Raw genomic sequence first — 14,980 nt, 5'->3', positions numbered from 1 at the left:
TATAACTTGGTTAACATTGTGTAATTTAGTCTCCAGTATCACTGCACCAACACAGCCCTGTATCATTACAATGCAAGACCTTGGCTTACCCACCATCAATATGTGCTCACCCTGCCCAGGATTTCCATCTGCTCTCATGATTCACATTCATCTGGCCCCTGCTTGAAGGCAGCTGCACTACCATCACCAGTGAATTAGACCTCACAAACTCCAGCAGGGACACATTTATAGCAAGGCTGATGAGAATGTGCTACAGGTCTTGAGTTTTTCAGCTACACTAAAAAATCAAAGGTATGCACTAGAAGCCTCACTGTAAGGATCAGTGGCCAAACAGCCCTTGCACTTTTGAGCATATAAGAACCTGACTGTTGCTGCTTGATGCTTTATAAACCTCTTGTCTGGACTTAGTAGTGCCTAAGAGTCTTGCCACTGACAATGCTGCTGCTGAAGTACTCATGAAATACATAACAAAAATACCAACACGGCACACCCACCCTGTGACAATTCACTGGTGTATTTTACTGAGTGTCACAGGAAGAAGAGGGACCACAACAGAGTCAGAGCAGGCACTGCAAGCTCACAAGCTTCCTAAGCTTTCTGTAACATTGGTGCTTAGCAAAGAAAGAATCAGGGAATATCCCAAGTTGGAAGTGACCCACAAGGGTCATGGAGTCCAGCTGCTGACCCTGCACAGGACAGCTCCAGCAATCCCACCGTGTGCTTGACAGCGCTGTCCCAACACTGCAGCTCTGTCAGGCTGGTGCCATGGCCCCTTCCCTGGGGAGCCCGTTCAGTGCCCAACAACCCCCTGGGGAAAGAAAGAACCTTTTCCAAATAACCAGGCTAAACTCAACAGAGACTAGGAAATGAGCCTAGATTTACAGTCCTCCTGGTTAGCTAAAACACTCAAGCCTAAATGGCACTGAGAGAATTTCATAAATTAACCATTTAGCTGAGTATTTCCAGCCTTCTAAACTGGTACTGCTGGCCCAGCTCGGAACAGCACCTGACATATCCCGCCGACACGCTGGGCAGGTGTGAATGCAAGCAGAGCGAGAATCTTTCAAAGGATGCCACAACAAAAGAAACATTCCTGACAGCGCAAATTCTTTTTCTCCAGGAGATGGCGAGCTCGGTCTCCCATTTCTCCTCCCTCCTCAGTTTCTCGGCAGGACACAGCAGTCTGGGCTGTCCTCCTCAGAATCTGGGAGCAAATCAATGCCTGCCGGAGTCCAAACAGCACCAAACCAGAAGGGGGATATTATTCACTGCTCAGCAAAAGGTCTCCCAACTGCTCCCACAGTCGCGGGTTGAGGCAGCTGAGCACATTTTAGGGAAGCTGGCAGAGATGGAAGCAGCAGATGGTTCTCTGGACTGTGCCAGTCATTTCAAACACCAAGAAGGAGGAACTCTCCCTTCTTTTTCCCAGGCTGGATGCATAGTCCTCCAGGGAGAGCTTAGGCACTTAGAAGGGTAAGAACAACGTTGCATTTAAAGGGATGAGGACAACTTTGAATGCTTCCAAACTGGCCTCTCTCAGAAAATGTCAGTTTTGCATAGATTTGTCTTTAAATAGTGGTGAGCAGGACACTGTAAAAATCATGTCTGGAGAGAGAAGTAAGATGGGGGGAGGGAGAGTTCCTTCTTTCTCAAGCATGTTAGAAAACAATTTAGAACAGTGCACAAAGCACAATGGCATCCTGTGCAATGTATATACAAATGCTCTTGTTGCTTTTCCACTCACTTTTGCTGCTGCTGTTAATACAAGGCCTGGGATGAAAGCATTCCCTCCCCTTGCTGACCTTTCTGCACCCCCTCCTCCCAGGAGGCATCATCTTGCCACTCCGGGAGGGGAAGTGCTAATGCACACTAGCAACACTGACACACCACACTGTGCTGTCAAATATGCAAAGTAAACACACAGAACAGAGGCAGTGAAATAGTACCCTGCTTTCATCCCTACTCTCTTCCAGTCACTGTTCTTGTAAAGGCTGCTTTGGAACAATAGTGGGTACGGCTTCCCCCCCCCCAAGGAAGACACAATTTGTCATGTTGACAGCATCCCTTTATGCTGATGAGATAGTGAGGGTTGAGTGCCAGCTAGCAGCAGAAATATAATAGCATCCATCAGAGCTGTTAGCTAGAGTTGGCCAGTGCTTTTGTTTGTAATTTAGAGGGCTATAACTCAGCCTTGTAAATAAGATGCAGGAGAAACTCTACACTGAAAATCTGGACCTTGCAGTGGGCCCTTTAGTTTCTTAGGGAAAAAAAAAAAAACATTAAAAAATCAGGTTTGCTTTGACATTCTGCACTGTGCTGAAAAGAAGTGATAAGAAACCTGGATGAGACAACTGCAGTGTACCAATACTCTGCACTGACAAGGTAACTGGAAATGCTGATTTCTGTACAACTGATCAGTGACTCTAGGTCCGGGGTGTTCAAACACACTTTCTGTATCAGTAAGTCTTGAGGCAAATGGTATCTTCACTTCCAAACAAATCACTGTGCGGGTTAGCAAGGCTCCCCAGGTTGTATCTCCACTCCACACAGTGGCAGGGCTCAACCCACATAAAGTTCACTGCAGATTTATGACCAGAATCAGTAAATGACCAACTGTCTGAACTATTCTGGTTCCTTAGTGCTTGGTAGCATTTAGATATTGGGGCCTCACTCCCAAGCCTGTTTCTGCATTTGTCTACACAGAGACATGACCCCTACTTGTGAATGTTTTCTTTTTTCCAATCCACTAGTGCCAGCCAGTATTACTCCATGCTCAATTTAGCCAGAACGGTAGAAAGTCTACAAAGTTTGAACTGGATCTCAACAGACAACTGATAGACTTTTGTGTCTGATGGCAAATAAATAATCAGAAGATCAGAGTGAAATCAAAGAAACACAAAGCATGTCTTTAGTGCACTGCATAACTGAAAGTTAAGAGAACTGCATTTAGAAAATACTGTTTTTCCTCTCTGAAAAGAACAGCATGAAAGTGTACTTGGCCATCTGTGTCTCAGGATGTTTTCCTTTTCTTGGGCACAGATGGTAAACTTCAAACATCACTATCACTCCCATCTACCACATAAGCCCTGTAAGCAATCTTATTTACAATTTCTAGCCATTGCTTTCCAGTGACCTCATTTCTCCCTTTGGTGCTGTCTTGGAAGTTCTGGCTAATATTAAAGGCACTGAAATAGACACTTTCAACACTCCCTTGTGGGTGTGGTAACGTAGCTTTCAATAAAGCAAAGACCCTTTAAACAAAATGAAAGCTGGCTACATTTTCCCCTTGTCCTTAGGCAAGGAAAAAATAAAATCCCTTTCCTATGCTTTCAAAACAATAAAATAAAACAGCTAAGCAAGAAATCTAATCAAGGTGAACCTTCATTCCACTTTGTGGTTTGAGGTGACCTCTCCAGACTGCACATTGTCTGAGGCAGAGACTTTGTCTTCACAGCCCCATACAGGAGACTGACTGCCACTGGTGCTCCATCAGTAACACCAAGGATTCTGTCCCCTGGTGTCACCAAAATACTGCAGTTATTTCAGGATCAGATTTCCAGTTGCCTGACACAGCAGCGGTCTTATCTTTCCCTAGATAAAGAAGGCTGATCTATGGAGTTTAATGGGTGGATTGTGTCACCATTGGCAGCTCACAGAGAAATGGTCCAATTTTCAGAGATGTGGAATACTTAATTTGGAACTTCAGCTACTGCTGATATACTTCTGATAACCCTTCCTCTAAGCCCATCTAATCTGCAGTGTCAGAAGGGATCTCAGTACAATTTCCCCCAAGAGAACCAATTGCCATGGTATTTTTGGTTAAAATTTCTTCTTCCTCTTCAATTCTATTTCCTTATATCATTCTGTATCATACACACTGTCATTCTTCACTCCAGAGTGGATTACACTCTGGCAGTGAAAGAACAGCATCCTATTTCAAAAATTCAGTAATAAATGAAAAGCACCAAAATTAAAAAATAAATTACACAGACTGTCCTTTGTTGTAATGGTGAAGACAGGCATGAAGCCTTCTAGTAACTGAAAGTGAACTTGACTTTCAGGTGATGAAATTCAATTAATTGGCATTTCTCTAGAGAGGGAAAAAAAATCTTTGGGGACAATCTCTGCATACAAAATCAACACACTGGTCATTACTGATATTTATTCTTAAGTACAGGCAGCTTACTCACATCAGCAGTGTTCTGGGGAAGGAGGACCCTCTAGCATAGAGCTGTTCTAACAGCAGGCCCTGGTGCAGCTCTGGACCACAGCCTGGTTTTGCTGAGAGCTCTGCTTGCTCTACAAGAAATCAAACTTCACAGCTCCTTGGCTGCAGAAACAAACAGGGTGCAGGAGCAGCTGCAGCTCTCCAGGCTGGGTAGTGGGACTGAGTTTGGCTTTCACAGCAGACCTGGAGGCCTTGATGTCACCTCTGGGAGCACAGTAAAACTGAAGCAGGCAGCCCAGGTGGGGGTGAGAGTGAGGCCTGGAAACGCAGACCTCTGAGCCGAGTGCTTGTCTCTGCAGTGTCTCTGAATATCTCACTTTACCTCTGACTTCTGCCTAGCAGGTAAAAAGCTACATTACACCTATTCTGGTGGTGATAGAATAACTAACTGATCCACTTGGTATTAAGCCTCTTGCAGTGTATAGGTAAAGGAACGTACACGTGTACTGAGCATTTTGCCAAGACAAAGATGTCAATACTGGGGTAATGTGTTCCCTACGACAGCAAAGGCTGCAATGATTTTCTGCTGCCTACAAAGAAAAGAGTGTTTTGCAGAATTTCTCTCTCACAAGTTCTTCAGGATCACAGTACCATACATCTTTGAAAATACAACGGGGTTCAATTCCTGGACCTAAATCACTATCACAATGCTCTTCAAAGGAATCCCATCCTGCTGGGCTTTACAGCTGATTGCAACTCTTCACCTCTCCCTGACCCACTTTAACAGTGTGTCCTTCTACCTCATCCATATGAAAGGCTTCAGAAGGAAACTGTGAATAAAGGCCACAGTGAAAGACCAGCCCATCTGTTTGTTTAGGAAGAACCCCCTTTGCTTTGTCTCAATTTCAGACCTTCCATGTAAATCGGCAACTATCCAGACGATTTCCCTGCTACCCCCCTTTCCTTTCTCCACCTCTCCAGCAGCATCTTATCCAGTAGCATTTTGTCTCTCCTTTCATGTGGCTGTGACTGAGCAGATGAATGGGCACAGGAAATAAATTCCATGTATTTGAAGTCCCTGCTGTATGAAGCTCATGTGCATGCAGGGTAGGGGAAGGGAATGAACCAAGCCTGGATGACTCTGATCAATTCACTGACATTAATTCCATTTTCACATCTAAGGTACCTTTGCCTAGGGTGTTTTGGTTTTTTATTTTTGTTTTAAATGCTGGTTTCCAGGCATTTACTACAGGACATGGTACAGAATAAATGTGCCCTGGGAGACAGTACAGCCTCAGCAGGCCTTTAGGAGGTTTACAGAGCCTGCAGACACCAGAGATGTCTCATGGGTGGAGTGATGACGTATTGCTCAAATAAACCTGAAATGAAGCAGATGCAGGGAACAGCGAAGGGGCCTTCAGCCATGCTAACTGAAATAGAAATACAGATTTATTGTTTCTTCTGAAATCAACCAGGGACTTCATCATTGCCATTTATTGCCTTATTAACTCACTTTTCTTATAGCATTTATGATATTTGGACATTCCACACCTGACAGACAAATGTCTGCAATAAGCTAGTTGTGTTCAGGTGCTGTCCTTTGTTTGGGCTGACCTATAAAGAACTTCATGGGTCTGTTAGCAGTTTCCCCTTGAGATATGCTGTACGTCAACTACCAAAGAAAATGTCACAAGCCATTTTATAATTATAAACCAGCCCCTTAAACAGTGTTTCTGCCTCTCTTCCTCCTCTCACACCTCTCAGGAGCCCTCCACCAGGAGTCCTCTGAATGCATCACCAAAAAGATCCCTTGTCCCCAAAGTCCCTGTCATTGTGTGCTGCCTTTGCATGACCACACAGTCCTACTGCACTTCTGAAAACAAAGGCAAACCCGAGCCAGCTCCACAGGTTCTCCCTCCTTACCCCCTGCTGTTTTTCATGCCGTGGCAGCACCTTCCTGTCTGGAGGGCAGCTCTGCTGTGAGGACACAGGACTGGGCTGTCTGGTGTTAATGAACCTGTGACAGGACTGCAGGCAGCTCAGGGCTCTGTATCCAGGTGGGTGCTGTTAGGAAGGCAATGACAACATCAATACTGCTCCAGTGACTACAGCTTCCCTTTTTTATTTGGTGCTAGGTGCATTACAGGGGGAAAAAAAGGAAAGGAAGTGAGAGAGAGAGATGCAGGGAAGGGAGGGATCAATTGTGCTCTGCTCTTTGCAAGCAGCCAGATTGAAAATGTTCTCCAGTCACCCTAGTGATGAGAAATTGCAGGCTGAGAGCAACCCACACCATGAGACTATTTTAATACATGTGACCTGACTGCTAACTAATCTAACTCCAGTTGGACTCAGCAAAGCCTTGGATTTAGAAGAACAATACCTATATTCAGCTGAAAAAACAATTTGTGTTAAAAATATATCTACTAATTCTGGCCCAAAAGGCCAGATCCCCAAGCCATGCCATGTTTGGAGTATGCAGTGAATGCACCTGGTCCTGCTGATTTCAGTGCTGAGTTTAGTCAGCTGTTCAGTGAGCCAGACCCAGGACAGCAGTTTGGAAGGGAGATTTAAGAACAGACAAGTGTTCTAAACAGACAATTGTCAGCCAGTATTTGGAGTTTAGCAGTCAGCAAGCAGAAAGCCTCCAAATAAGAGAATTAACTGCTGCTTAAGGACTTTGTGCTCTATCTGCTAGCTGACAACCAAATTTGTGCTGAATCTGATGCAGCAAACTTTAATCCTGCTGTGTTAACAATAATGTGTATTTCCAGGTTTAAACACTCCCAGTAGATAAAATGCCCTTGAAAACTCACTGTCTCTTTAATTTCCAACACTTTATTTGAAAACATAATCCTAAATATCTCATTAACCAATGGCTACAACACCCTTCATCTACTCCAAGATCCTCTTCTATTTGATATCTACCACATTATCACCATCCACTGAAGCAGGCCCAGAAGTGCTGTTAAGAGACTCTGGGCAACACTGCTGAAGCCACATGACAGATTGCCCTAAAACTACACATCCCTGACATTCAAGGAGACAACTAAAGTAGAAATACTTCAGAAAAGGCAGTCTTCCAGAAGAGAAAAAAGATGACAAGGTACAGTAAAGACATTGTCACACACCTTCACGTGATCACAAAGTGAAACTCATGGTTGTAAATGAATCCCCAGAGAGTAATTCTATTTCATGTTTTAAGCTCATGCAAATCTCAGGGTTCAGCCACACGCCCAGCCCACCACCTTTTAATGTTATTGCACATCAGCTGAACCATGCTAACTCACTGTGCCTTCTGCTGCCAGTGCCTGAGAGCACACACAGCTGCACTGACCTGAGCTGCAGCCATAGGCAGGGCAACACCCTTCACCTAGGACAGGTCAGGTTGGAAATGCCAGGTTAAGGCCATACTGCACCCCTTCCGAATGGATGGGACTAATCTGTCTCATCCTGTGCTTCAAATGTGGTTTAAAGGTTTAAATGTGTTTTGCAGTGCTAAAACAATGAGATATGCCATCAGATAAATAGTGAAAGGATTTCCATCAGACTTGCTGAGAGATTATGTGGTGAAGGGATTATGTTGGCATGACAGTGGACATGATGGCCTGCTGATTGCTAGCTTATCAGGTGGGAGGACCCTTCTCTCTGGGACTGCTGGAAGAGAGAGTGAGACACTAACACATCAGGATTCTGTTCTAACCTTGCACAAACCCCAGACTGTGTAATCACTTGCTTTGTAATTCTCCATATCCCTCACTGACACATAAGATGGCTGCCTTCCCCCTCCCCTTTATGATGGCAATAACAGGATGTTTCAACTACAGTTTCACCTCCACTTCTGCCAGAAGTAAAAAGGGACATTTGAAATCCTCAGTGGCAGAGGATGAGAATAGAACCCTATCTTGCAGACAGATCAACTTGCTCTTCTCTCCTCCCCAAAGCAGGGAGCCTCTTTCATCAGATTTTGCCTCTGACTGCATTGGAGTACTCCCAGGAACACTTGTACATAGTGCTATCCATTTATATTTTGCAAGTCTGGTGAATTTATCACCAGCAACCTCACAGTAATCTGTAACCTGCTGTTCCAAGAAACTGCACTATTTGTGCAGCAGTGATAGTAAAGGCGACCAGATTTACAGCGTGATCCACAGGATTTATGCATCTGGGATCTTATTAAATGCAACCAGACTGATCAGAAATTAAGCCCAGCCACACCCAAGCCCTCTGATTTCTGAGGACCAGCTGGATTCTATACTTTTAACACAACAGCTAGAAGAGGATTCACAGGAGATGGACCCACTCAAGCATCCATTCACCTACTTTACAAGTTTTCTGAACACACCCTCTGAACTTATCTTTGCAACCCATGTCTGCTCCAATGGCCAGCTTGGCTCAGAGCTCTGCAGTGCTCAAGAGAAGAAATGGGGTGTAATTCGGCAGTGTGAGCCACCAAGCTCGCTGTTCTAACTGAGGGTCCCTGTGCAATCTCTTCAGTGATGAGTCAGAGATGTGGCTCACATGCACACTCTGTCCCACTCGGAATATTTGCAGCTCTGTGAGCCTCATCTGCAGCTCTTGCCTTGCAGACAGGCAGCAGCCTGGAATAATAATTGGGGATCACAACCTCAGCAAGCAGATCCCCATGGCTTTCATCTCTGGCTGTTGTGCCTTCAGCATTATCAGGAGTCAGAGAAAATCAGATGTGATAGCATCAGCATTTAGGGCAGGAAAGGGCACAGAACACAGAAGAGTTTTTAGGAGTCTGGAATGGGAAGGTTGGTGTTTGGTATTTAGATAATGAGGCTACCAATTTCAAGATAAATTCTCATGGGTTGCCAAAGGCCTCCAATTAATTCCAACTCTCCTCTTTTTCTCACCAGCCTACTTTCCCATCTGCTCCTTCACCCAAATGCACTGTAGTCTCCACTGCTTAGGAACCCTGATGGAGATGCTGGGGAAGGGAGGTCAGTCCCCTTACACAACCCCTGCTGACAGGGACAGCATCCAAAGTGAGCAGGTGGCCTTGTTGTAAATAAGTGTTTGAAACAACCCCTTCCAGCTTTGTATATAAATGAACTGTATGTTACTGAGCAAAGTAATGCTCAGTCATGTTCTTGGATTCACAGCTAAATAAGACTGACCACAGCTGACATCAGCAGGGAAGCAGAATATTCACACCTGTTTGTGACACAATCTGCAGGATGAGCTGATGCTGGGATTTTCAGCTCTGCCTGCAGGAGCTCCCACCAGTCACATGGATAACTAGGATCTGATAGTCCAAACAGCATGTCTCTCCCTCCTCTGAACTGCTCATTTGTAAGTACTTGACAGTGAGAGGGTTAACTTGGAGAGTGTCCCTCTATACCTATGTGATGGATACATCAAGTGACCCCTCTGGTCAAACGTGTTCACTCAGACCAGAGTGTGCCTCCTCATTAGCAACAATAAATTCAAAGCAGATGGAAAAACTGCTCTATTCTCTGATCCAGCTTTCAAAGCCCTTTGATTTCAGAATTCCTCGGCTGCTCTTTGACTTTTCTTGCCTGTCAAGTTCCCTGGCAAGATTGATAGGAGAAGGATATCAGTGCAAATTCTGGTTCTGGTCATCTCCCCTGTCAAATTTCCCACATCTGACCATGTTAATTGCTTCTCTCCTCCTTTGGTGTAAAGACTGTTTGATTTTTTCCCTATCCTTTCTCCATCAATGGGTTATTACAATGCTTTGAAAGGGTCAGTAGTTAACCCTGTACTAGGGCTGCAATACTTCTCCCATACACTGTTGCCTGCATCTCACCAGATCAGGCTGGGAACTGCCCAAGGCTGGAAAATGTTTCTTTAGAGACCAGGCTCTGTTTTTTTCCACACCACTGGCTGAAAGCCATGAAATAAGTGGACATCTGCAAAGGACAGCAAGATTGCAACCTAAGCACTGATGTCTGGAGAAGACTCCACAGCCAGTGTAGCACCAGGACAGGATCAATGACTTAGCAGTGGTCAGAGCCATACCACAGCTCACAAGGAGTCTGGCAGACAGGTGCTGCAGCGGGACTTGGGCAGAAGGCACTTGCAGGACTCTGAGGATGCTCCCTCAGCTGGCACAAGACATTTCCTGCAGCCCAACCCATGTCTTGTTGCCTTTTTCACAAAGGTATTTTTATTTTTCCCAGTCCCCAACCTGGATGTGAATTTTCAGCCAACTGCTTCTGATCCCACCCAGGTGGGATGAAGGGACCCTCTCCCCCCTTCCTGTGACCACCGAAGTCTCCTCTCAGCTCCTGAGGCTGCTTGAGAGGGCCCTCTGAAATAAGCAGGCACTGACACAATGAATTCCTCAAGGTCACCTGGGGGAGCAACTCTGACCTTGACACCTCACAATCCTTCTAGAGGCTCAGAGCAATCTGCCTTCCCCCTGCCCCTTGCAGAGTCTCATTTTAGCTGCTGCCATCCCACACTGCCTCCTGCCCCTCACTAAAATCCCCACAGCAATTATTACCCCTAAGAAAGGAGCCATTTCCACAGGTAGAAACAATGGGGAGCCCCAGTGGAAGGGTCTTTCCTCCTCTCCCTGCCCGGAAAGCTCACTTGGCCAAGGCAACACAGACTGGTGAGGCCTGGCAGGCACCCCATGCACCATCCCAGCCCCACTGCAGAGGGAGACCAGCCCTGCCAGTTGAGCCAGCTGCTGTATTTTAGTACACCACTGCTACCATTGACAAGCAAACTCCTGTTTCCCCCTGGATCTGTGCTCTTGGCCACAGAGCTTTGTGGTCCCTACTCCCCTCTCTCCTTCTGGGCACTGCAGACACTGCTCCTCACCTGCAATCCAGCTCAGGGAGTCATTTGCCATCAGAGGCTATGAGGTAACACTTCTGAAAACTGGGTAGGTCTCTGCCATCCTGGAGATGTCCTGCCAGGCTCTAGCTCTTCAGGAAGACCATAGGAAAGTTTGTCTAAGTGAGGTAAACTGAAATGAGGTTAAAAAGAAGTGGCATTGCACAGAAACCTCTAGGAAAATATAAGTAATAAATCCAACCTCAAATCACATTAGTCTGAGGTTTTGACCTCGGCTGCTGGCCCAAGAATCTTCCGAAGTACATCAAAATTCAGTTTTCAGCATCACTAGGATGACTCCCTACTCCTTGCAGAAAGGCAGCGACACACACAGCTGGAACTAGTGAATGGCTGGTGGGATGCTTTGGCCATCAGGGCGTGTGGCAGGCAGTGAACATGGGAGGAAAACTGAGCCATTTCCTTTGCTAAAAGCAGCTCTCTAGGCACTGTCAGCAGGACTGAGCTTATGATGCCCAGACCAGCAAAAAGCTGATTCCACATAATGAAAGACAACCATGTGCTGATCAGGTTTTTGACTAGACACTCACTTAGTGCCAGTGTTTGATAATCCACCTTTAGTCACCAAAACTATTGTGGGCAATGTATGTTTTGACACATTTTGTAGTAACACAGAACCGTGCCAGTGGCATACTGACCATGCATGAAGTGCTACATTTTGGAGTACATAATGCACTTCTAAATCCCTCAGATGCTTTCAAAGATCTCTCCATCATCATGACTTTAAGCTTAAGCCAGTGCATACAATCCAGATGTTGAAAGAGCAAGCCAGGATCCAGGGGTCCTGTCCTGGCTCACACAGCAAGCCTTGTGCTCAGGCTGTTTCACCTCTCCCTGCCAATGAGGTACACCAGGGTAAAAGCAGGATCATAATTTCCTGCTAGCTTACACACAGAAGCTGAAAAGCTTTAGTTCTCTGTAAGAGACTGTGTAATAGCCTGCATAAGGATTTTGAGGCAGGACTGACTGAAGGGATGTTTCAGTTTCTCTCCAGAGAGACAGGAGTGGGTGCATGCACACAGAACTGATGTGTGTCTGCAGGAGAGGAATCTGCTCTTGCTTTAGTTACATATTTATTATTCACTAAATCTAATAAAAGGCACAAAATGACACTAAAGTTTGTTTCTGAGACTGAGCAGCTGCCACAGTTGTGTTGGAGTAGCAGCAAGCCAGGCCATCAGGGTACCCACAGCTCCTACTTGTTTCTGCTGCAGGAGATATGATCATCACAATTTTAATAATCAGACAGAAGGAAGCTGGAGGGAACCAGAGAACTTGCCATACAGCAAGGGAAGGTGAAAAATGATGCTCAAAGACTGCAATACTGTTGTTTGATGGTTATGAAGAGACTGAAGGCTGTTTTGCCTTCCTCCTTTCAGGGTGCAATTGCAGGTACAGCAGAAACAAGGAAGCATTTTGTTCACTGCAAAAAAATCCAGGCCAAGCAAACAAAACTGATTTCTACTTCCTTCAAGTTGGAAGAGAGAAACTTTTGGCTGTGTGTTAATGAGGCTGCTGTGGAGACTTGGGTCAACAGAAGAGCACAATTAATTTTTTACTGAAAGTATTGGAACATAAGACAGTGAGATATCAAAGCTTTGGAGATGTGTGCTGCTTGGATATTGATTTACTTGCCACCTCCACGTGTAGTCAGTGCAGATGAGGTAGGGGTTACTCTGCAGTTAAGTGTACCACATTCCTTTTCTCCCAGCTTTGGTAGCTGGGCCCAAAAGAAAGTGCCACCTTCCCTCTTCCCATCCTAAAGGACTTCATCTCAGTTTGAATTAATCACTTCCAACATCCCTAAGTGTTCAATACCTAGGTAACTTCTTCCAGTGCCATGGCAAGGGCCAACAAGCCAGGCTGCAATGAACTAGGACAGGGAAAACAGGTGTAAAGGGGAGACAATCCATTGCTTCAGGACCAGAAGCCTTTGGGAAGAGCAGAAATAAAATCAGTCTAGGGTTTTTCCTCAGCCTGCAGTCTTGGGGCAGATTTCACCACCTATTTTTACTCTGAACTTGAAATAAGTAAATTAGTTGGTTCTGTCATTCCCTCTCCTCACAGCTGCTTACAAAGCCTAAGTCATAGTGTTTGCAAAGCAGTCAGCAATTCCCAGAGAGAAAGTACCAATGAAAGGGCAGCAAGCAGCCTCAGTCAGTGCTGTCATGAAGCCCAAGGAGTTCAGACACAGGGCAGAGGGAGCAGAAAGAGGGGAGTGATGAAGCAACCAGCCCAAGGGCCATCTTCCCGAGCCCCTTCCCCGACTGAGGGATGCTCAGCTTGCCCTGATACAGTTTAATATTCAGAAGGTCACAGTTTCAACTTTTGCCTCAGGCCTTCCAGACTCCTTGGCACAGCATTTCAAACTGCATTAGTTTGGGAGAGAGGCAAACAAAAAAAGTTCGTTTTTTCCCAGGCATTGCTTAAAATAGAAAGCAAACAAATGTCATTGGTGACATGAACAGCCCTGGAGACAGCAGTGAGATGCACAGACACAGACAGATGCCTGCGACTGGCCTCTGTGTGCTTGATCCAGCCTACAGTTCTTTAACTATCAGCTCAACATTTTCTGCATAGAAAATGTTTTTTCATATCAGATTATGGAAGATAATTAGACAGCTTTCCATTCACATGTTAGGCCATTTGGTGTACTATATGAATACTGTGGTGGTTTGCTCTCAGTTTTCCACAACTTTCTTTTCCATTGTCTCCTGTGTAATTTGTTCTGTCTGGCTGTTACAAAGCACATCCTTATGATGTCTTTTACTCTATTCAAATCACCATCTGTTTGTTTCATTAGCAGTCTCATTTGGGGGGTGGGGTGTGTTGAGGAGGTCATTCAACACTGCAAAATTAAAAGCTTGGAACTAATATTCTTCAACCAGAAAATGATAAAGTGCTTCTCTTTGGCATTTTCCAGAAGCTTGCTAAAAGCAACCCAGTGCCAATTTCTTGATACTTTCCCCTTCTCTTTCAACTTAACTGAGAATCACTGCTTCACTTGCAGACTAAAGACTAAATGCTTCACACAGTTCAAGGAGAGGTTGCTAAACAATCAGGCTAATACTCCACAGGTCCACTTATTTATCTGAGCACACAGCTTTCAGCAAAGAAATGTGATGCTACTGGACACGATCCCAGTCCCCCCAGAAGCACCAGCTCCTTCTACCCTGCTTTCAGTGGGGTCAAATCCAGCCAGGAGTGCTCCAGGCCTGCAGTTCATGGGCCAGCAGCACGTCTGATTGACGAGAGGGCTGCCACACAGCTTATCTAGAAAAATGCACAATGCCGAAACATAAGCAGGCATAAAGAGGGAAGCGTTTGTCACCCACAGTGCCAGTGTCACATGAGAGACAAAGGATCATTTTTCATGTCTCTACCAGGGAGTGCAAGCTTGTTGGGACACGATGGCAACTCATTGATCTTGGAAAAAAATCTGAGTAATTTCCTGCTGAACCAGAGGGGGTGCAACAAATTCTGCTTCATGTCTTCATGCCCGCCTTGTTCTGTAGCACAGGATGAAAAACAAGCCCTGCCAGAGAAGGCAAAGGGGACTACTGCATTGTATTTGATTATACTGCCTTGTGTTTGATTTTTGGGTGATGCAGGCTGCAGGGGGAAAAGGAAGATCAGGCAGACTAGAAACATGAAGGGTCACACAGTGATTTGTTTATTCACTGCCTCATTAACTCAGCAGTAACTATCTGAGATGTTTGATTGGTTTGGAACCTGGTTTTGAAAGGTTCTTCCCGAAGTTGTGACTCCTAGACTCACCAGACTACAGCTGAAGCTATTAATTTCCCACTGGAAAAAACAAGACACTTGAAAAGCACAAACACATCATAACCAATGCACTGCTCATCTCTCTGAAGGCAGAGCACTGCTTGCAGAGAAGTACCCTGCCCCTTGCATGGGCTGCTGGATGAAAATATGGCTGCACTGGGATCAGTGGTGCCTCAG

Source organism: Melospiza melodia, chromosome 6 (genome assembly GCF_035770615.1).
Source record: "Melospiza melodia melodia isolate bMelMel2 chromosome 6, bMelMel2.pri, whole genome shotgun sequence".
Taxonomy (NCBI): Eukaryota; Metazoa; Chordata; class Aves; order Passeriformes; family Passerellidae; genus Melospiza; species Melospiza melodia.
Note: the sequence above shows the minus strand (reverse complement) of the source record.